Here is a 25,710-nt window from a genome sequence, read left to right on the forward strand (position 1 = left end):
GCAAAAGCTGGAATACCAAGTAATGATTGCATATCTTGTAAAAGAACCTTTTCAGATGACAACATTACTTCAATCCCATCTTTAATCCTGCTATGTTTTTCATGTGGTTTTTCATGTGGAAGCCTGAATTCCATCCTAACAGAAAATCTAAACACGTATGTGGAAAAACAGTCTTCTTAGATGTTTCCCTAAGAGAAGAAGGTTCTCAACAAACTCAAGCAATCACTTGAATCGTGGGAACCAAAAATTAAAAGTCGTCCAAATAGTCACCATCGAAACCGAAATTAACGCCAACTACCCACTCTAAAAATGATGAAAAAATTTAGAAATAAAAATGACAGGGTGAAACCAAAAGGTAAAGCCTTATCAAAATAACAGTCAATTTGAAAGAATAACTAATTGAAAACAAACGAAACGCAGACTTAATATCAGCTATAGCCAACAAGGCACCTTGACCAAACTTGTGCAATAATTCCAACGCTCTATCAAAAGACGCATACGATACTCAGGCTCTAGAATTGTCAACTGAGTTATTTAATGAAGAATGTAAAGGAAAAGATAAATGATGAATTAATCTAAAGCTATTAGGTTCCTTCTTAGGTACCAAGCCAATGGGAGACAGACAGAAATTAAGAAACGGAGGGGATAAAAACGGCCTTCAACCCAGCCTTCTTCTAATTTTCACTGCTTGTCTATTAAGATTTACTGATTTTACGTTCTCAACCGATGTGCAACCTGGAACCACTAAAACCAGGGACCGAAGAACCTTAATTGAAACCCCTAATTCACCGCTCCACCTTCTGATGAATTTGGGTAAACTTCGAACCAAGGAAACATGTTTAACAATTTCACCGGAGTCACTGCCTTTTGGAACTGAATCTTTACCCACCGGTTGCAGCGTGGATTGACCCTTTTTAAAACATCTAGACATCGGGTGTGCTCCACCACAACCTGCGCGTTCGTATGGGAATCGGCAGTTAAGCCATTGTGTTTCAGCGAACACAAAGCAAACTCCTTTACGAAAAGGATCATTGGTGTTGACTGACGGATATCTATGAACACAAACCCTATTAGGCATCACTAAACTAATCCAGAAACCCTAATCTAAGTCAGAAGCCCACATCTTTTTGGTCCCATCTTAGGTTAGTGTGAACTGATAACTTTAGTCTAAATAATTCATCATATAACAACCACGAGTTATCAGCAAAGTTGAAAAAAACCTCCAAAATAATATCTAAAAAAAAATAAATCTATATATTGAACTGAAGCTGCTCATTTATAGGACACTTTCCACCGAATACAGATGAAAAAATACAAAAAGCCTGCAGCCAATTTATTCAATGATCTCATTACATTTTGCTTTTTCTTTTCACGATCCTTTTCCTCCCTCTTATCAGATCTATATTTAAAAGAGGGTAGGATGGAAAATATCTCAATGTATTCACCACGCCAAATCTCTTAGAACTCAGGTTATAAGCGAAAGCCCAGGGGGAAACATCATATCGCAAGATTTTTTCATAACACAAATTTGCCACACCTGGGACTTTACCTGTAACTATTCAATCCAAACATATCCCTCCCAGACCTTCCTGGAATGGGAGCATTAAAGGGAATCTGTCTCCCCCCGCTGCATTTAGGGATCTTCTGCGCAGGCGAGTCACTGTGACCTCCGATGTGTGCCCCGTTAATATGCTCTCCACACTTTTTCCCTGCACAGTCATCACTAGGAACCATGTGTACATGGGGTGACAATGAAGTTGGGAGGGCGCCTTATCGGCACGCACAACAGAGGTCACTGGAGCGGAAGTCGCCGGTGCCTTTCCAGAGCCGACGTCCTGATGACTTCTTCCACCAGCGCCAAGATGCTGCCAGCTGTCCTGTCTTCAGAAGCTATTAAACGCTTCATCAGCCACTGCTCCCTGCCGCTCTCAGCTGCTTTTGCCAAGAACAGGTCAAATAGCTCTTCCATCCTGCGGCGGAAACGCATTGCTGTTGAAAATTTTCAGTCAGACAGCTCAAGAGCCGAAAAAACGTGGTTTAGATAGATGTAAGTTTCCTGCCTAAATTGACATCTGCCAATCATTGCCCTGTTTCCTAAAGCTGCCTTGACACATGATGTACTGAAGAGAAGGGGGAGAACAGATAACATGGACTGTACCTGTCATGGGTTTACCGCAACAGAAAGGAGCCAGAAGACCACTGTGGGGAGGTTGAACTGACGGACAGGTCTGCCTGTGGTGAGAAACAGGGGGACAGCGCAGTGTAGGTACAGGGGCGCTGAGATAAAGAGAAAAGGGGTGCCGTGTTGCAAGTTGACCATTAGAGGGCAGTGGGGAGTGTAAGAGAGTGACTGTGTAACTGCCATTGGTCAAGGTAACTGTCAGGTGATAGTGGGTGGAGCTACCAGGACTGGGAGTATAAAGGTTGATGGAAGGTTCTGGAAGGTCCAGTCAGCCAGGGGAGCTCACTAGAAAGGAAGATCTGCCGTAGAGAGGAAGACGGTAAAAAGCCCTCAAAGAGAGACTAACAGTTGAGACGGTCACGGTGGGTGGCCCAAAGGACAGAAGCTGCAGACGGAGACGGTCTGGGAGTAACAAGTGGACGATGTACTTTGAATGGTGAAGCGCTGTGGTGGATGTGCCTAGGGCAGCAACAGTGGGTAAAGCCACAAAGGACATCACGATGGAGAAATTAAGAAGTGAAGGTACCCGGGTCTGTGAACAAGAGGTCTGTCAAATTCCTGTGATGAATTGCGGTGGTCGTTGGAAAGGCGAACAATAAATATGGACCTGTTGAATACGATGTCTCTCTCAGTCTCAAGTCTGTCGGCGGGAAGAAGTGGGTCACCCCCCCGTCGGTCACACATCCTACACCACGTCGTCTGATTTCTCCTACTCCTGCACTGATTAGAAGCACTTTACCTTCATATTATATGGTGTAAATTTATTTGGGCAGTGAAAGGGGTTATTCTGCTCAGTTGACAGCTCCTGCATTAAGGCTCAGATGTGCACTGTTAGCCACCACCTTCTCCTATAGAAACTAGGCCCTGGCTAGCACTCATTGTCAGAGCTAGCTTATGCTGCATGGCTGGAGGTTCTTAGGGGTTATCATAGGAGAAGGCAGTTGGTGGGTTTTTCTGTGACTGTTGATAGGTTTTGAGTGTGTGATAATTCCCTTTCTTCTACTCCTTTGGTTTAACCCCATCCCCACTCCCTGTTGTATACCTCTGTTGTTTGTCTCAGTATATTTGTATCTTTGGTATTTTTTGTTACCACTGTTTGTATTAGTCTGTTGGTGTATTGTTAGTACTTGTTAGTGTACTTGTTAGTCTGGTTGGTGTACTGTATTACGGTACACTACTACTTCCCTCTTCCCTGGGTAGGGGAAGGGTACAGACTGAGGGCGGATTCAGAAGCTAAAGCAAGGTACGTGACCCCGTCATCTTCACCATCAGAAGTAATCTGGGGAACAGGCAGAGCAAGGGCGTCCCTAGCATTAGGGATAGGGGAAGGAGCCTCTGGTCCTGGGACACCCAACAACATGTCATGACAGTACCATTATATAAAAAATGAATTATCATATTAGAAAAAAGGGAAAATGATCCCAAGTGCCCCCTTGCTGATTTATTATGGGAAGCTCCCAGATCTTTCCCTAAGTGCTGCTAACAGCAGCATGAATATTGATTATAATTAGCCCTACTAAGGGCTGCTTTGTATACAAAAATATTTGGAGTAAAAACATCCACCAAGAGAGAATAAATTCGAAATAATTTTATTTGAATTACTCATAATTTGAGACAAAAGACACATAAAAACGGGTCACATAATTATAGAGCTCCATAAGATGAAGAATTCAGGTGCAGAAAACACACACATGCAACAATGCACAACAGCAAAATGAGCAAAGGATATATAATGGATATACAGGCATAAATAAAGTGCCAGTGCTTCAAGTCTAATCCAGGATATCTTAGGCACCCTAACAAGTGACCACCTCCCAGTAATATTTAATCACAGCATAGTAGCTCAAATCTGAACTTGGAGGCCACATAGTTAGATACCATTCAAAATTGCTTACCCATAGCTGGAGTATATCGCACGTGTAGCACTACCAACATGGCTATGACATTACAGTGACTGTCAGGCAATCCCCGCATGTTTATTGGCTGTCTAGCAAGCTTCAAAAACGCGGCGGGGCTTGGACTCGAGCTCCCATTCAAGCGTTCAAAAAATACTCGCCGAGTAAGGCCTCTTTCACACTTCAGTTTTTTGCATCAGTCACAATCCGCCAAAAGGACGGATGGCGGATCCGTTTTAGTACTGATGACGACGGATGGCACCCGTCCGTTTTTTTGACGGTTCCGACAAATAAAGAATTTTAAAGGAATCGCAGCCTGGAAAAGGAGAGACAGAGAGAGCGAGCGAGAGAGAGAGAGAGAGAGATTTTTTTTTGTCCGGCACCCAGAAAGAATTTCGGGTTAAATGAGTGTCTGGAGGATCCGCCACAGAAAAAAACGTTGCAAGCTCCGTTTTGAAATCTTTGAGGGTGGTAACGGACAGGAACCTTTGGCGGATCCGCAAAAAAAACGGATGCAACGAACGGCAATCTGTCACAATCCGCCAATAATGGAAGTCAATGGGGAAAAAAACGGATCCTCAAAAGAAAATTGAGGATCCGTTTTTTTTCAAAACCTGGCGGATTGTGACTGATTGTAAAAAACTGAAGTGTGAAAGAGGCCTAACGAGCATCTCGAGCACACATGCTTGAGCCAATAACGAGTAGTGATGAGCATCCTCGCTTATCACTAGTGAAAAAGAAAAAATAAATTTTTACCTCAAAAATGTTGCTTTAGCCCTAGATTTTTCCTTTTCTCTAGGGCAACAGGATAAAGTGGACCCTAAAATAAGTTGTGCAATTTCTCCTCAGTGCGCCGATAGCTCATGTGTGGGGGAAAACATCCAAGGCTCGGAAAGGAAGTAGCGCCAATTAAATTCTGGAGCTCAATTTTGGCTGGAATAGATTACTGATGCCTTGACACATTTGAATAGCCCTTGACATGCCAAAACAGCACAAACCACCACAAGTTATCCCATTTTGAAAACTACAGCTCTTGAGGAATTTGCTTAGGTGTGTAGAGAGCATTTTTAACCCCCAGGCAATTCACAGAATTGTGTAACATTGGGTTGAGTCGATGGAAAATTACCATTTTTTGCACTAAAATGTTGCTTTAGCCTCAAGTTTTTAATTTTCAGAAGGGGTAATAGGAGAAATTTGTTCATACAATTTGTTACACAATTTTTCCAGAGTAAAGCAATACCCCGTATGTGATCGAAAACTACAGGGTGGGTCATTTATATGGATACACCTAAATGAAATGGGAATGGTTGGTGATATCAACTTCCTGTTTGTGGCACATTAGTATATGGAAGGGGGGAAAACTTTTCAAGATGGGTGGTGACCATAGCGGCCATTTTGAAGTCAGCCATTTTGGATCCAACTTTATTTTTTCCATCTACTGTGCAGACAGGACTTCTATCTACTGTGCAGGCAGGACTTCTCTCTACTGTGCAGGCAGGACTTCTCTCTACTGTGCAGGCAGGACTTCTATCTACTGTGCAGACAGGACTTCTATCTACTGTGCAGACAGGACTTCTATCTACTGTGCAGACAGGACTTCTATCTACAGTGCAGACAGGACTTCTATCTACAGTGCAGACAGGACTTCTATCTACTGTGCAGACAGGACTTCTATCTACTGTGCAGACAGGACTTCTCTCTACTGTGCAGACAGGACTTCTCTCTACAGTGCAGACAGGACTTCTATCTACAGTGAAGACAGGACTTCTACCTACTGTGCAGACAGGACTTCTACCTACTGTGCAGACAAGACTTCTATCTACTGTGCAGACAGGACTTCTCTCTACTGTGCAGACAGGACTTCTCTCTACTGTGCAGACAGGACTTCTATCTACTGCGCAGACAAGACTTCTATCTACTGTGCAGACAGGACTTCTATCTACAGTGAAGACAGGACTTCTACCTACTGTGCAGATAGGACTTCTACCTACTGTACAGATAGGACTTCTATCTACTGTACAGACAGGACTTCTACCTACAGTGCAGACAGGACTTCTACCTACAGTGCAGACAGGACTTCTATCTACAGTGAAGACAGGACTTCTACCTACTGTGCAGACAGACTGTTCAGAAAAGAGCGACCAGAATGGTGACCGGTCTGCAAACCCTGTCTTATGAGGAAAGGTTGCAGGATTTGGGAATGTTTAGTTTGCAAAAGAGAAGACTGAGAGGAGACTTAATAGCTGTCTACAAATATCTTAAGGGCTGTCACATTGTAGAAGGATCAACTTTATTCTCATTTGCACAAGGAAAGACTAGAAGCAATGGGATGAAACTGAATGGGAGGAGACACAGATTAGATATTAGAAAAAACTTTTTGACAGTTAGAGTGATCAATGAGTGGAACAGGCTGCCACGAGAAGTGGTGAGTTCTCCTTCAATGGAAGTCTTCAAACAGAGGCTGGACAGACATCTGACTGGGATGATTTAGCGAATCCTGCTTTGAGCAGGGGGTTGGACCAGATGGCCCAGAAGGTCCCTTCCAACTCTACGATTCTATGATTCTATGATTCTAGGACTTCTACCTACTGTGCAGACAGGACTTCTACCTACTGTACAGACAGGACTTCTATCTACAGTGCAGACATGACTTCTACCTTCTGTGCAGACAGGACTTCTCTCTACTATGCAGACAGGACTTCTACCTACTGTGCAGACAGGACTTCTACCTACTGTGCAGACAGGACTTCTATCTACTGTGCAGACAGGACTTCTACCTACTGTGCAGACAGGATTTCTATCTACAGGGTGTCATTTATATAGGTACACCTAAATAAAATGGGAATGGTTGGTGCTATTAACTTCCTTTTTGTGGCACATTAGTATGTGGGTGGGGGGAACATTTTCAAGATGGGTGGTGACCATGGTGGCCATTTTGAAGTCAGCCATTTTGGATCCAACTTTATTTTTTTCAATTGGAAGAGGGTCATGTGACACTAATAAAATGCAAAGCATGGAGGGCACCATCAAACAATTAAGCTAAATATAGTAAAGATCCAACCGCAGTATGTCTTAGAGTTAAATCCAAGTGACCAAAAGAGCAAAGAAGACATACAAAATAGCAGGGATCACCTTTAGAAAAAAAGACAATTTTTATTTCATAGGACATACAGAACACCACAAGGAATAAAAACACTTAAAAAACTATACAATGGTTACCGCACATAACCTGTATAAGTGAGAGCAGCAAATAACCTTGTACCATACTTGTATTGATATATAGATTCCTGAATAATGGTCAGTACGTTGTACAGAATGTCAAATAAATAAGCTTACAATAAATGAATACATAGCTCTATAACTGGGGGATAGGATGTGGGGTCCGTAATGAGAATCAAAGATGGCCACAATACGGTCAAAGATGGCACCAAATAACAGGCCGCTAGTGCACTAACCAGTGCCCAATAGGGTTAAATGATCCCCTTGAATCAAGAGCGTGAGGGAGGGTTAGAAAAATATCCGAATTACCACAAATATATCAATCCTCCCCCTCTCATACTTTACCACCCCAGACTGCAGGCAAGAATGAAGACATGCTCCCTGAACACCGGTACTCATGAGGGATATATCAGTATGGAAGAGCAAGGTGCCGCTCCCATAACCCGACGCGTATCGTCACCGTTGTGACTTCATCAGGGGTAGGAGCATGTGACATTAAACTTATCGAGAATTTCACAAGAAAACCAATGGTGTGCTTGGTTTTAACGTAACTTTATTCTTTCATGAGTTATTTACAAGTTTATGACGACTTATAAATTGTGTTCATAGTGCGGCCCATTGTGTAGGATTGTCGATACAACCCTCTTCTCCCGCTCCTGACACACGGATACCGACACCGCAGAGGAAATGCTAGCACAGGCTTCCGGGATCCGTTGTTTCAGATGCTGCACAGCATAGACCATTGCCTTCAGATGACCCCAAAGATAAAAGTCTAAGGGGGTCCGATCGGGCCCACGACAACCAATCCACTTTCCAGGAAACTGTCCGTGTAGGAACGCTCGGACCTGACCCCCATAATTGATGGTACGGTGCGGTATATGGGGTGCAAAGATAGTGGGGCCATTCTCCATCAATGGAAACCTCAATGCCACCGGATCTCTGACATTGCTCCATGATGGTGTGTCGCCCTCTTTATGCTCTGAAGATGGCACGTTCCCGGAGTCTCTCCAGTAAGATGGTGCACCCCCACATAATGGGTGTCAGGTCTAAGCATTCCTGCAGGGAGTCTGACCCCCCTAGACCAGCATTTCTTCTGTGGTGTCGGTATCAGTGTGTCAAGAGTGGGAGAAGAGAGTTGTATTGACAATCATACACAATGGTCAGCACTTTGAACACATTTTATAAGTGGTCATAACCTTGTAAATAACTCATGAAAGAACAAAGTTACGTTAAAACCAAAAAAACCATTGTTTTTCTTGTGAAATTCTCAATAAGTTTGATGGGTCACATGACCCTCTTCCCATTGGAAAAAAATAAAGTTTGATCTAAAATGGCCGCCATGGTCACCACCCATCCTGAAAATTTTCCCCTCCCATACAGTAATGTGCAGCAAACAGGAAGTTGGTATCACCAACCATTCCCATTTTATTTAGGTGTATCCATATACATGGCCCAACCTGTACTGTGCAGACAGGATTTATATCTAGGGTTTCATTCTGCAAAATATCCCCCCTCACACACTGCCTCTCTGAATGAATTGCCTCCCATCCCCTGCACTGTCCCCCATTCTGTGCCCTCACAGTAACATTATTTGTGACCCCCATTCACACTTTTAGGGCACAATCTTTGCCCCACACCCGCCGGCTGACTGGCGCTCCTCCACCCCTGTCCTGGCCCCCCGCACTGTTCAAATGTATTTGTGTCTAAAAGCCATGAATCCATTCGAATATGAGAAGGGCGTGACGTCTCCTGGGCCTCAGAAAACCCCTTGGCGGCCACATACAGAACTGTATCTGCAGTACACATCTCCACCGAGCCAGTGTCCCGGCAGCTCAGCGGGCTTCTGACCCATAGGACAGACTGCGAGGCCGGACCCGAGCCCTGGTCAACCCCCCTGGGCTCTGGAAAATGAAGCAACTGGAGCCTGTTCATGGTAGCCATTTTTGGAGATGGCAGGCAACCACGAACAGCTGCTTTATGCACAAAAGTGTGGTATATAGGGGAGCGTACAATGGTGGAGAGTATAATGGGGAGTGTATACTAGTGGAGCATACAGGGGTGGAGTGCGTAAGGCAGCATGGTGGCTCAGTGGATAGCATTGTAGCACTGGGGTCCTGGGTTCAAATCCCACTCAGGACAACATCTGTAAGGAGTTTGTATGTTCTACCGGTGTTTGTGTGGGTTTCCTCCAGCTTCTCCAGTTTCCTCCCAAACTCCAATGAATGATCGGGACTGTAGAGTGTGAGCCCCGATGATGATAATGTCTGCAAAGCGCTGCAGAATAAGATAGCGCTATACAAGCGATGCATTATAAATAAGTGGGGGAGTGTACCGTGGGGTGTATAGCGGAGCTCCTCTCTGCAGATTGTCGGAGGTTGTTCCTCTGTGATCAGTCACTTCTGGGACCCCGGTGCCGCCTCCCCCAACCATTTCTCCATCTCCTAATAGGCTGTTAGGGTTCATTTTGTTGCAATGTAACTTATTTTATATTATTATAACACTTGTTACTTGCGCTCTCCTTGCTACACACAACGTTCTCGGGTGGCACGTCCCATTACCTATTGGTCGTTGCTACATTGTTTGTTTTTTTACCTGCACATTTTTCTCATCTCATTCAGGTTTATGGAATAAAGCACACGAGACACCGACATATTGCAGATTTAGATACGCACCGGTCAGGTTCCACTGCATAAAGATCTGAGTGGGCCGGAGATTACTGTAAACCCCCTCACATTTACTGGAACTGTAAGATGTTTGTCTCCTGTGCAGGTAAAATACGCAGCATCACAAACTCAAGGGAAATTAGCCCAAGGGCTTGTGCACACGTTGCATTTTTGTTGTGCTTTTTTCCCACTCAGATTTCGTGCAGAAAATATGCAGCGTTTCACAGAACCAGCAAAAATGGTATTCCTGATATTCGATGCATCACAATAATAAAAGTTAAAGTCCCAAAGAGGAACCAAGTAAAAAAATCAAAAAAGTTAAGATGATTAAACAAAATAAAACCCCCCAAAATAAAGAACAAAAAATATTACACCCATAAACACAAATATTTATGTAAAAACTAAAATAAACAAAAACTACAGATATACGGTATCGCTGCACCCAGAGTGACCCGAACTCTAAAACTGTCCCACTAGTTAACCCCGACAATGAACACCGTAAAAATAAAAAGCAAAAAACTATGCTTTATCATCATACTACTGGAAAAAAGTGGAAAAAAAGCGATCAAAAAGACGATTGTAAATAAAAATGACATCGCTCAAAAACATCATCTTGTCCCACAAAAAACAAGCCGCCATACAGCTCCATCAGCGGAAAAATAAAAAAGTTATATCTCTCAGAATAAAGCGATGCAAAACAATATTTTTAAATAGTTTTTAGTGAGCAGAAGGAGCAAAAAAATTAAAATTGATATAAATGAGGTATCACTGTAAGGCTACTGACCCGAAGAATAAAGCTGCCTTATTAATCTTACCACATGCGAAACGGCATTAAAAAAAAAAAATCTTAAATTACAGGTTTTTGTTCATTCTGTCTCACAAAATTGGTATAGAAAGCGATCAAAAAATGTGCCCAAAAATGGTAAAAATAAAAACGTCAGCCCGCAAAAACAACCCATCACATGACTTGGCCTAGCTCTCAAAGTATGGCGACGTAAAAACTGTTTTTTCTTTTTTTAAAAAAAGTGTCCTGTAGTACGTGACAGCGGCCAAACATAAAAATCTGGTAACTCTGTGATCACACCCACCCGAAGAATAAAGTCACCTAATCTCTTAGAAACAGCATTAAAAATAAATAAAACCAATTCTTCACCTGCTGTTAATTTTAACATTTTGCCTCCCAAAGATCGCAGTAAGGCTTGGCGCACATTTATCCTGTGCTCTGTGCTGAGCACTTACATCAGGGTTTCCATGTAAATCTCTGAAATATGTGATTCAAACAGAACCCCAGGAGAAGATTCCCTATAATGAGGCAGATGGATGAACTGTGGACACCGTCTGACCTGTGATCCGGTGGTGTTTGTCTTTTTGGGATTGCATAAAAGCACGATATGCCACAGTTTTGTGAACTTCTGAAAAACCATATGCCTCCGAACAGAGGTCAGACAGAGTCCCGAGTAACTCTCCTGCCTCAATATAGTAAATGGTTCTTTTGAGGGTTTCATATTTTGTAGATTTAAAAAGAAACCCCAAAGTAGGTGCTCAGCATAGAGTGCAGTATAAATGTGATCCTAAACATTATGTAAAATGTTTCCATCAAAAGCTTCAATTAAACTCTCAAAAAACAAATCCTCAATCAGGTCTGTCATCTGTTAACAGAAGTATAGTGGCGTCCACATTACAGGTAGTACAAAGGCTGTGGAAAAGTGATGTGGCTCCCACCAAAATATATCCAGCGAAATCTGCTCTCCCACATTCAAATACCCCTTCTGCTAAGCCCCACAGTGTGTCTAAACTGCAGTATGGGTCCACATGTTTGGCATTTCTGTAGTGATGAGAGCCCACTGAATTTAAGTGTCCATAACGTACTGGGCACTACAATGTACGGGCACTACAATGTATGGGCACTACAATGTATGGGCATTATAATGCATGGGTATTGCAATGTATGTGCATTACAATGTATGGGCACTACAATGTATGGGCATTACAATGTATGGGCATTACAATGTATGGGCACTACAATGTATGGGCACTACAATGTATGGGTATTGCAATGTATGGGCACTACAATGTATGGGTATTGCAATGTATGGGCACTACAATGTATGGGCGCTACAATGTTTGGGAACTACAATGTACCGGCACTACAATGTACGGGCACTACAATGTATGGGTATTGCAATGTATGGGCACTACAATGTGTGGGCACTACAATGTATGGGCACTACAATGTATGGGCACTACAATGTATGGGCATTACAATGTATGGGTATTGCAATGTATGGGCATTGCAATGTATGGGCACTACAATGTATGGGCACTACAATGTATGGGCATTACAATGTATGGGCACTACAATATATGGGCATTACAATGTATGGGCACTACAATGTATGGGCACTACAATATATGGGCATTACAATGTATGGACATTACAATGTATGGGCACTACAATGTATGGGCACTACAATGTATGGGCACTACAATATATGGGCATTACAATGTATGGGCACTACAATGTATGGGCACTACAATGTACGGGCACTACAATGTATGGGTATTGCAATGTATGGGCACTACAATGTGTGGGCACTATAATGTACGGGAACTACAATGTACCGGCACTACAATGTACGGGCACTACAATGTATGGGCACTACAATGTATGGGCATTACAATGTATGGGTATTGCAATGTATGGGCATTACAATGTATGGGTATTGCAATGTATGGGCACTACAATGTGTGGGCACTACAATGTATGGGAACTACAATGTATGGGAACTACAATGTACGGGCACTACAATGTATGGGCACTACAATGTATGGGCATTACAAAGTATGGTATTGCAATGTATGGGCACTACAATGTATGGGCACTGCAATGTATGGGCACTGCAATGTATGGACATTACAATGTATGGGCACTACAATGTATGGGCCCTACAATGTATGGGCACTACAATATATGGGCATTACAATGTATGGGCACTACAGTGTATGGGCATTACAATGTACAGGCACTACAATGTACGGGCACTACAATGTATGGGTATTGCAATGTATGGGCACTACAATGTGTGGGCGCTACAATGTTTGGGAACTACAATGTACCGGCACTACAATGTACGGGCACTACAATGTATGGGTATTGCAATATATGGGCACTACAATGTGTGGGTACTACAATGTATGGGAACTACAATGTACCGGCACTACAATGTACGGGCACTACAATGTATGGGCACTACAATGTGTGGGCACTACAATGTATGGGAACTACAATGTACCAGCACTACAATGTACGGGCACTACAATGTATGGGCACTACAATGTATGGACATTACAATGTATGGGTATTGCAATGTATGGGCATTGCAATGTATGGGCACTACAATGTATGGGCACTACAATGTATGGGCATTACAATGTATGGGCACTACAATGTATGGGCATTACAATGTATGGGCACTACAATGTATGGGCACTACAATGTATGGGCACTACAATGTATGGACATTACATTGTATGGGCACTACAATGTATGGGCACTACAATGTATGGGCCCTACAATGTACGGGCACTACAATGTACGGGCACTACAATGTATGGGTATTGCAATGTATGGGCACTACAATGTGTGGGCACTACAATGTACGGGAACTACAATGTACGGGAACTACAATGTACCGGCACTACAATGTACGGGCACTACAATGTATGGGCACTACAATGTATGGGCATTGCAATGTATGGGTATTGCAATGTATGGGCATTACAATGTATGGGTATTGCAATGTATGGGCACTACAATGTGTGGGCACTACAATGTATGGGAACTACAATGTACCGGCACTACAATGTACGGGCACTACAATGTATGGGCACTACAATGTATGGGCATTACAATGTATGGGTATTGCAATGTATGGGCACTACAATATATGGGCATTACAATGTATGGGCACTGCAATGTATGGGCACTACAATATATGGACATTACAATGTATGGGCACTACAATGTATGGGCACTACAATGTATGGGCACTACAATGTATGGGCACTACAATATATGGGCATTACAATGTATGGGCACTACAGTGTATGGGCACTACAATGTACAGGCACTACAATGTACGGGCACTACAATGTATGGGTATTGCAATGTATGGGCACTACAATGTGTGGGCACTACAATGTATGGGAACTACAATGTACCGGCACTACAATGTACGGGAACTACAATGTATGGGCATTACAATATATGGGTATTGCAATGTATGGGCATTGCAATGTATGGGCACTACAATGTATGGGCATTACAATGTATGTGCACTACAATATATGGGCATTACAATGTATGGGCCCTACAATGTATGGGCATTACAATGTATGGGCATTACAATGTATGGACATTACAATGTATGGGCATTACAATGTATGGGCACTACAATGTATGGGCACTACAATGTATGGGCACTACAATATATGGGCATTACAATGTATGGGCATTACAATGTATGGGCACTACAGTGTATGGGCACTACAATGTATGGGCACTACAATGTATGGGCACTACAATGTATGGGTATTGCAATGTATGGGCACTACAATGTGTGGGCACTACAATGTGTGGGAACTACAATGTACCGGCACTACAATGTAAGGGCACTACAATGTATGGGCACTACAATGTATGGGCATTACAATGTATGGGTATTGCAATGTATGGGCATTGCAATGTATGGGCACTACAATGTATGGGCACTACAATGTATGGGCATTACAATGTATGGGCACTACAATATATGGGCATTACAATGTATGGGCCCTACAATGTATGGGCACTACAATATATGGGCATTACAATGTATGGACATTTCAATGTATGGGCACTACAATGTATGGGCACTACAATGTATGGGCACTACAACATATGGGCATTACAACGTATGGGCACTACAATGTATGGGCACTACAATGTATGGGCACTACAATATATGGGCACTACAATGTATGGGCACTACAATGTATGGGCACTACAATATATGGGCATTACAATGTATGGGCACTACAATGTATGGGCACTACAATATATGGGCATTACAATGTATGGGCACTACAATGTATGGGCACTACAATATATGGGCATTACAATGTATGGGCACTACAATGTATGGGCATTACAATGTACTGGCACTACAATGTACGTTCACAACAATGCAAATTTGCATTTTCACTTAGCAGCATCCATTGCTAGCAAAATCATCACTACACCTGGAGATAAATTCCCAGGCAGTGACATTTCCAAAATGCGGTCACTTGAGGGGGGATTCTGCTCTTCTACCACTTAGGGGCTCTGTATATGGAGTCCGCAAAGTCTGAAAAATTGTTCTCAAAGAGTCAAATGGCACTCCATCCTTCCCAAGTCTCTCAATCTCCCAAAGAGCACTGTTCAGCCACATATGGGGTATTGCCACGTTCAGCAGAAATTGTGGGACAAACGATGTGGTCATTTTTACCTATTTCCACTTGTGAAAGTATAAAATATGGGGCTAAAACAACATTATAGTGGTAAAAATGTATTTTTTTTTCACCGCTCAATGGTATAAAGTTTAGTGAAACACATGTGGTGTCAATATGATCACTGCACCCTAGATGAATTCATTAAGCCGTGTAGCTTGTAAAATGGGGTCCGTTATGGGGGTTTCTGCCGTTCTGGCACCTCATGGGCTCTGCCAATGTGACATCACCAGGAAACCATTCCAGGCAAATATGGCGCCTCTTCCCTTCTAACCTTTGCACTGTGCCTCATAAGTAGTTTTCCCTCCACATATGGGGTATCAGTGAACTCAGGAAACATTGTGCAACTAATTTTGTTCTCTATTTTTTCCTATTAACCCTTTTGAAATTTAAAAACTTGAAGCTAGAACAACATTTTACTGGAAAAAAATGTAACTTTTAATTTCCACAGCCCAATGTTATACAGTTCTCACTACACGCCTAGAGGATTTCTTTGAGAGGTGTAGTTTCCAAAATGGGGTCTCTGCTGTTTTGGAACCTTAGCAGCACTCCAAATGCAACATGGCATCCACAATCTATTCCAGACAATTTTGCGCTCCAAAAATCAAAGAGCGCTCCTTCCAAGCTCTGAGTTTCTGAGCTCATACGGGATATCCCTGTACTCAGGAGAAATTGCACAACAAATTGTGTGGTCCTGTTGCCAATGTAAAAATGAAAAATTTGGGATAAAAACAATATTTTTGTAAGAAAGAGTTAAATTTGAATTGTTTCCCTCCACATACCATTTATTCCTGTGAAGCACCTGAAGGGTTAATAAGCTTCTTGAATGTGGTTTTGAGCACCTTGAGGGGTGCAGTTTTTAGAAAATACCCAAAAGTGACACAATTCTATCATATAGACCCCTCAAAGTCACTTCAAATGTGAGGTGGTCCCTAAAAAAATGGTTTCGTAAATTTTGTTGAAAAAATGAGAAATCGCTGGTCAACTTTTAACCCTTATAATGTCCTAACAAAAAAAAGTTATGCTTCAAAAATTGTGCTGATGTAAAGTAGACATGTGGGAAATGTAAATTAATTATTTTGTGTCATAAATCTCTGTAATTTAAGGGCACAAAAAAATTTTTTGAAAATTGCGAAATTTTCACATTTTTTGACAAATTTTCGATATTTTCATAAATAAACACGAGTCACGTCGTACAAACTTTAGCAGTAAACTGAAGCACAGTATGTCAGGAACAATCTCAGGATCACCGGGATCCGTTATAGCGCTCCATAGTTATCTAATATATAAAGCTCAAAGTGTGTGTGTGTGTATGTACAGTATGTATGTATGTGTGTGTGTGTGTATGTATGTGTGTGTATGTATGTACAGTATGTATGTGTGTGTGTGTGTATGTATGTATGTATGTGTGTGTATGTATGTATGTATGTATGTGTGTATGTCCGGGATAGGCATCGCACCGTCACAGCTACAGCCACAAAATTTGGCACAGTCACACGTCTGGACCCCGAGAGCGTCATAGGCTATGTTGTGAGGCGAAATTTTAACCCCGCGCGTTCCAATTCACCAAACAATTTTGCCCCTATCTACATAATGGGGAAAAAGTGTGTGCGTATCAAGACCCGCCGCTCATTATGATGTCATAATGGTTGACTATGGGATGGAGGATGTGTGATGGGTATATGGGCACTGAACTATGGGATGGAGGATGTATGATGGGTATATGGGCACGGGACTATGGGATGGAGGATATGTATGATGGGTATATGGGCACTGGACTATGGGATGGAGGATATGTATGATGGGTATATGGGCACGGGACTATGGGATGGAGGATATGTATGATGGGTATATGGGCACAGGCCTATGGGATGGAGGATATGTATGATGGGTATATGGGCACGGGACTAAGGGATGGAGGATATGTATGATGGGTATATGGGCACGGGACTATGGGATGGAGGATATGTATGATGGGTATATGGGCACTGGACTATGGGATGGAGGATATGTGTGATGGGTATATGGGCATGGGACTATGGGATGGAGGATATGTATGATGGGTATATGGGCACGGGACTATGGGATGGAGGATATGTATGATGGGTATATGGGCACGGGACTATGGGATGGAGGATATGTATGATGGGTATATGGGCACGGGCCTATCAATCAATCAAATTTATTATCGCCAAATACATATTACATATATACAAGGAATTCTTTGTGGCAAAGAGGCAACATAATATATAACAACAGATACAACAAGTAACATCTAACAAGACAGATACAGTATATAGTCTACACATGACGATTTAATTGCTGAACAGAGAGTGGATAGAAGCTGTTCATATGGCGGTTGGTGCTGCATTTGGGGACTCTGAAGCGACGTCCTGAAGGGAGTAGTTGGAATGAGGAGTGTCCCGGGTGAGAGGGATCGGATGAAATTTTCAATGCGTGGGATCGAATACTCTTATCATAAAGATCCTGGATTTTAGGCAGGGGGGAATGGAGTGATATGGAATGGAGGATATGTATGATGGGTATATGGGCACGGGACTATGGGATGGAGGGTATGTATGATGGGTATATGGGCACTGGACTATGGGATGGAGGATATGTGTGATGGGTATATGGGCATGGGCCTATGGGATGGAGGATATGTATGATGGGTATATGGGCACTGGACTATGGGATGGAGGATATGTGTGATGGGTATATGGGCATGGGCCTATGGGATGGAGGATATGTATGATGGGTATATGGGCACCGGACTATGGGATGGAGGATATGTATGATGGGTATATGGGCACGGGACTATGGGATGGAGGATATGTATGATGGGTATATGGGCACGGGCCTATGGGATGGAGGATATGTATGATGGGTATATGGGCACGGGACTATGGGATGGAGGATATGTATGATGGGTATATGGGCACTGGACTAAGGGATGGAGGATATGTGTGATGGGTATATGGGCACTGGACTATGGGATGGAGGATGTGGGATGGGTATATGGGCACTGGACTGTGGGATGGAGGATATGTATGACGGGTATATGGGCATGGGACTATGAGATGGAGGATATGTATGATGGGTATATGGGCACGGGACTATGGGATGGAGGATATGTATGATGGGTATATGGGCACTGGACTATGGGATGGAGGATATGTGTGATGGGTATATGGGCACTGGACTATGGGATGGAGGATGTGTGATGGGTATATGGGCATGGGCCTATGGGATGGAGGATGTGTGATGGGTATATGGGCACGGGACTATGGGATGGAGGATATGTATGATGGGTATATGGGCACTGGACTATGGGATGGAGGATATGTATGATGGGTATATGGGCACTGGACTATGGGATGGAGGATGTGTGATGGGTATATGGGCACGGGCCTATGAGATGGAGGATGTGTGATGGGTATATGGGCATGGGACTATGGGATGGAGGATGTGGGATGGGTATATGGGCACTGGACTGTGGGATGGAGGATATGTATGACGGGTATATGGGCATGGGACTATGAGATGGAGGATATGTATCATGGGTATATGGGCACGGGACTATGGGATGGAGGATATATATGATGGGTATATGGGCACGGGACTATGGGATGGAGGATATGTATGATGGGTATATGGGCACGAGCCTATGGGATGGAGGATATGTATCATGGGTATATGGGCACGGGACTATGGGATGGAGGATATGTATGATGGGTATATGGGCACGGGACTATGGGATGGAGGATATGTGTGATGGGTATATGGGCATGGGCCTATGGGATGGAGGATGTGTGATGGGTATATGAGCACTGGACTGTGGGATGGAGGATATGTATCATGGGTATATGGGCACGAGCCTATGGGATGGAGGATATGTATCATGGGTATATGGGCACGAGCCTATGGGATGGAGGATATGTATCATGGGTATATGGGCACTGGACTATGGGATGGAGGATATGTGTGATGGGTATATGGGCATGGGCCTATGGGATGGAGGATGTGTGATGGGTATATGAGCACTGGACTGTGGGATGGAGGATATGTATCATGGGTATATGGGCACGGGACTATGGGATGGAGGATATGTATGATGGGTATATGGGCACTGGACTATGGGATGGAGGATGTGGGATGGGTATATGGGCATGGGACTATGGGATGGAGGATATGTATGATGGGTATATGGGCACTGGACTATGGGATGGAGGATGTGGGATGGGTATATGAGCACTGGACTGTGGGATGGAGGATATGTATGACGGGTATATGGGCATGGGACTATGAGATGGAGGATGTGGGATGGGTATATGGGCATGGGACTATGGGATGGAGGATGTGGGATGGGTATATGAGCACTGGACTGTGGGATGGAGGATATGTATGATGGGTATATGGGCATGGGACTATGAGATGGAGGATATGTATCATGGGTATATGGGCATGGGACTATGGGATGGAGGATATATATGATGGGGATATGGGCACGGGACTATGGGATGGAGGATATGTATGATGGGTATATGGGTACGGGCCTATGGGATGGAGGATATGTATGATGGGTATATGGGCACGGGACTATGGGATGGAGGATATGTATGATGGGTATATGGGCACTGGACTATGGGATGGAGGATATGTGTGATGGGTATATGGACACGGGACTATGGGATGGAGGATATGTATGACGGGTATATGGGCATGGGACTATGAGATGGAGGATATGTATGATGGGTATATGGGCACGGGACTATGGGATGGAGGATATATATGATGGGTATATGGGCACTGGACTATGGGATGGAGGATATGTGTGATGGGTATATGGGCATGGGACTATGGGATGGAGGATATGTATGATGGGTATATGGGCACTGGACTATGGGATGAAGGATGTGTGATGGGTATATGGGCACTGGACTGTGGGATGGAGGATATGTATGACAGGTATATGGGCATGGGACTATGAGATGGAGGATATGTATCATGGGTATATGGGCACGGGACTATGGGATGGAGGATATGTATGATGGGTATATGGGCACTGGACTATGGGATGGAGGATGTGGGATGGGTATATGGGCACTGGACTGTGGGATGGAGGATATGTATGACAGGTATATGGGCATGGGACTATGAGATGGAGGATATGTATCATGGGTATATGGGCACGGGACTATGGGATGGAGGATATGTATGACGGGTATAAGGGCACGGGACTATGAGATGGAGGATATGTATGATGGGTATATGGGCACGGGACTATGGGATGGAGGCTATGTATGATGGGTATATGGGCACGGGACTATGGGATGGAGGATGTGTGATGGGTATATGGGCACGGGACTATGAGATGGAGGATATGTATGATGGGTATATGGGCACTGGACTATGGGATGGAGGATATGTATGATGGGTATATGGGCACGGGACTATGGGATGGAGGATATGTATGATGGGTATATGGGCACTGGACTATGGGATGGAGAATATGTATGAAGGGTATATGGGCACGGGACTATGGGATGGAGGATGTGTGATGGGTATATGGGCACTGGACTATGGGATGGAGGATGTGTGATGGGTATATGGGCACGGGACTATGGGATGGAGGATATGTATGAAGGGTATATGGGCACGGGACTATGGGAAGGCAAATATGTATGATGGTTATATGGGTATGGGACTATGGGATGGAGAATATGTATGATGGGTATATGGACATGGGACTATGGGATGGAGAATATGTATGATGGGTATATGGGCATGGGCCTATGGGATGGTGGATATGTATGATGGATATATGGGCACGGAACTATGGGATGGAGGATGTGTGATGGGTATATGGGCACGGGACTATGGGATGGACGATATGTATGATGGGTATATGGGCATGGGACTATGGGATTGAGAATATGTATGATGGATATATGGGCATGGGACTATGGGATGGAGGATATGTATGATGGGTATATGGGCACAGGACTATGGGATGGAGGATGTGTGATGGGTATATGGGCATGGGACTATGGGATGGACGATATGTATGATGGGTATATGGGCATGGGACTATGGGATGGAGAATATGTATGATGGATATATGGGCATGGGCCTATGGGATGGTGGATATGTATGATGGGTATATGGGCATGGGACTATGGGATGGAGGATGTGTGATGGGTATATGGGCACGGGACTATGGGATGGACGATATGTATGATGGGTATATGGGCATGGGACTATGGGATGGAGAATATGCATGATGGATATATGGGCACAGGACTATGGGATGGAGAATATGTATGAAGGGTATATAGGCACGGGACTATGGGATGGAGGATGTGTGATGGGTATATGGACACGGGACTATGGGATGGACGATATGCATGATGGGTATATGTGCATGGGACTATGGGATGGAGGATATGTGTGATGGGTATATGGGCATGGGACTATGGGATGGAGGATATGTATGATGGGTATATAGGCACGGGACTATGGGATGGAGGATGTGTGATGGGTATATGGGCACGGGACTATGGGATGGACGATATGTATGATAGGTATATGGGCATGGACTATGGGATGGAGGATATGTATGATGGGTATATGGGCACTGGACTATGGGATGGAGGATGTGTGATGGGTATATGGGCACGGGACTATGGGATGGTGGATATGTATGATGGATATATGGGCACGGAACTATGGGATGGAGGATGTGTGATGGGTATATGGGCACGGGACTATGGGATGGATGATATGTATGATGGGTATATGGGCATGGGACTATGGGATTGAGAATATGTATGATGGATATATGGGCATGGGACTATGGGATGGAGGATATGTATGATGGGTATATGGGCACAGGACTATGGGATGGAGGATGTGTGATGGGTATATGGGCATGGGACTATGGGATGGACTATATGTATGATGGGTATATGGGCATGGGACTATGGGATGGAGAATATGTATGATGGATATATGGGCATGGGCCTATGGGATGGTGGATATGTATGATGGGTATATGGGCACGGGACTATGGGATGGAGGATGTGTGATGGGTTTATGGGCACGGGACTGGGATGGACGATATGTATGATGGGTATATGGGCATGGGACTATGGGATGGAGAATATGCATGATGGATATATGGGCACAGGACTATGGGATGGAGAATATGTATGAAGGGTATATAGGCACGGGACTATGGGATGGAGGATGTGTGATGGGTATATGGACACGGGACTATGGGATGGACGATATGCATGATGGGTATATGTGCATGGGACTATGGGATGGAGGATATGTGTGATGGGTATATGGGCATGGGACTATGGGATGGAGGATATGTATGATGGGTATATAGGCACGGGACTATGGGATGGAGGATGTGTGATGGGTATATGGGCACGGGACTATGGGATGGACGATATGTATGATAGGTATATGGGCATGGACTATGGGATGGAGGATATGTATGATGGGTATATGGGCATGGGGTTATGGGATGGAGGTTATGTATGATGGGTATATGGGCACGGGACTATGGGATGGTGGATATGTATGATGGGTATATGAGCATGGGACTATGGGATGGAGGATATGTATGATGGGTATATGGGCATAGGACTATGGGATGGTGGATATGTATGATGGGTATATGAGCATGGGACTATGGGATGGAGGATATGTATGATGGGTATATAGGCACGGGCCTATGGGATGGAGGATGTGTGATGGGTATATGGGCACGGGACTATGGGATGGAGGATATGTATGATGGGTATATGGGCATGGGACTATGGGATGGAGGATATGTATGATGGGTATATGGGCATGGGACTATGAGATGAAGGATGTATGATGGGTATATGGGCACGGGACTATGGAATAGCGGATATGTATGATGGGTATATGAGCATGGGACTATGGGATGGAGGATATGTATGATGGGTATATGGGCACGGAACTATGGGATCGTGGATATGTGTGATGGGTATATGGGCACGGGACTATGGGATCGTGGATATGTGTGATGTGTATATGGGCATGGGACTATGGGATGGCGGATATGTATGATGGGTATATGAGCATGGGACTATGGGATGGAGGATATGTATGATGGGTATATGGGCATGGGCCTATGGAATGGTGGATATGTATGATGGGTATATGAGCATGGGACTATGGGATGGAGGATATGTATGATGGGTATATGAGCACCGGACTATGGGATGGAGGATGTGTGATGGGTATATGGGCACTGGACTATGGGATGGCGGATATGTATGATGGGTATATGGGCACGGGACTATGGGATGGAGGATGTGTGATGGGTAATTTGGGCACTGGACTATGGGATGGAGGATGTGTATGATGGGTATATGAGCACGGGACTATGGGATGGAGGATGTGTGATGGGTATATGGGCACTGGACTATGGGATGGAGGATATGTATGATTGGTGTATAGGCACGGGACTATGGGATGGAGGATATGTATGATGGGTATATGGGCACGTGACTATGGGATGAAGGATATGTATGATGGGTATATGGGCACGGGACTATGGGATCGTGGATATGTATGATGGGTATATGGGCACGGGACTATGGGATCGTGGATATGTATGATGGGTATATGGGCACGGGACTATGGGATGGAGGATATGTATGATGGGTATATGGGCACAGGACTATGGGATTGTGGATATGTGTGATGGGTATATGGGAACGGGACTATGGGATCGTGGATATGTGTGATGGGTATATGGGCACGGGACTATGGGATCGTGGATATGTATGATGGGTATATGGGCACGGGACTATGGGATGGAGGATATGTATGATGGGTATATGGGCACAGGACTATGGGATCGTGGATATGTGTGATGGGTATATGGGCACGGGACTATGGGATGGAGGATATGTATGATGGGTATATGGGCACAGGACTATGGGATTGTGGATATGTGTGATGGGTATATGGAAACGGGACTATGGGATCGTGGATATGTGTGATGGGTATATGGGCACGGGACTATGGGATGGAGGATATGTATGATGGGTATATGGGCACAGGACTATGGGATTGTGGATATGTGTGATGGGTATATGGGAACGGGACTATGGGATCGTGGATATGTATGATGGGTATATGGGCACGGGACTATGGGATGGAGGATATGTATGATGGGTATATGGGCACTGGACTATGGGATGGAGGATATGTATGATTGGTGTATAGGCACGGGACTATGGGATCGTGGATATGTATGATGGGTATATGGGCACGGGACTATGGGATGGAGGATATGTATGATGGGTATATGGGCACAGGACTATGGGATTGTGGATATGTGTGATGGGTATATGGGCACGGGACTATGGGATCGTGGATATGTATGATGGGTATATGGGCACGGGACTATGGGATGGAGGATATGTATGATGGGTATATGGGCACAGGACTATGGGATTGTGGATATGTGTGATGGGTATATGGGAACGGGACTATGGGATCGTGGATATGTGTGATGGGTATATGGGCACGGGCCTATGGGATGGAGGATAATTATAATTGGCTATAACCAACCACAGTTAGTTACTATGCCCGGGCAGCACCGGGCTCTTCAGCTAGTTATCTCATAAAGAGACAATGGTCAGATTTATAAATGAAGCCGGGTCATTAACGTACAAAGTGGCTGAAGGGGTTAAATCTGCAGGCAGCCGTCATTTTTCGCAGCATTCTTGCATCATATTTCATCCATATTAATAAATGGGAAAAAACGCAGTAAAAATGAACGTACTTTACGCAATACTTTTCCTGCCCACGCATCAGGATTTGCAGGATAATTTTTGCTGTGAATATGTGACCACAGCCGCAGCTTAGGAGCGAGGTCACACTTCGGGATGATGACTTTTTGTATTATTACATGCCCGCTATCTGGAGAAGTTTTGCTCCCCTAACTCTATATATTATTTCTCATGATAAGTATCACAGGCAAAATACAAACATACAGTGTGTGAAAATAAGTGTAAGAAAATAACTAATCCAGAGGCTTTACATGAGCACGGACGAAACGGCAAAAACTGGGTCCGGACCGCGGCCTCCGGAGAAGGGCACGTCAGAGGAGAGAAAAAGCCTCCATCATCCAGAAAAAAATGGAGGATTTTTCATCCGTATTGTCGTCCAT

The 25,710-nt window shown here is 44.1% G+C and overlaps 1 long non-coding RNA gene across 1 annotated transcript in view; it reads right to left on the minus strand.

Moving 5' to 3' along the window:
- LOC141096669 (uncharacterized) overlaps nucleotides 1–25,710 on the minus strand; it is an 85,396-nt gene that overhangs the window by 57,758 nt on the left and 1,928 nt on the right. The window lies entirely within an intron of this gene.

The sequence above is a fragment of the Dendrobates tinctorius genome, unplaced genomic scaffold (genome assembly GCF_039654945.1).
Source record: "Dendrobates tinctorius isolate UK_male_01 unplaced genomic scaffold, ASM3965494v1 ptg000077l, whole genome shotgun sequence".
In the NCBI taxonomy this organism is placed as follows: Eukaryota; Metazoa; Chordata; class Amphibia; order Anura; family Dendrobatidae; genus Dendrobates; species Dendrobates tinctorius.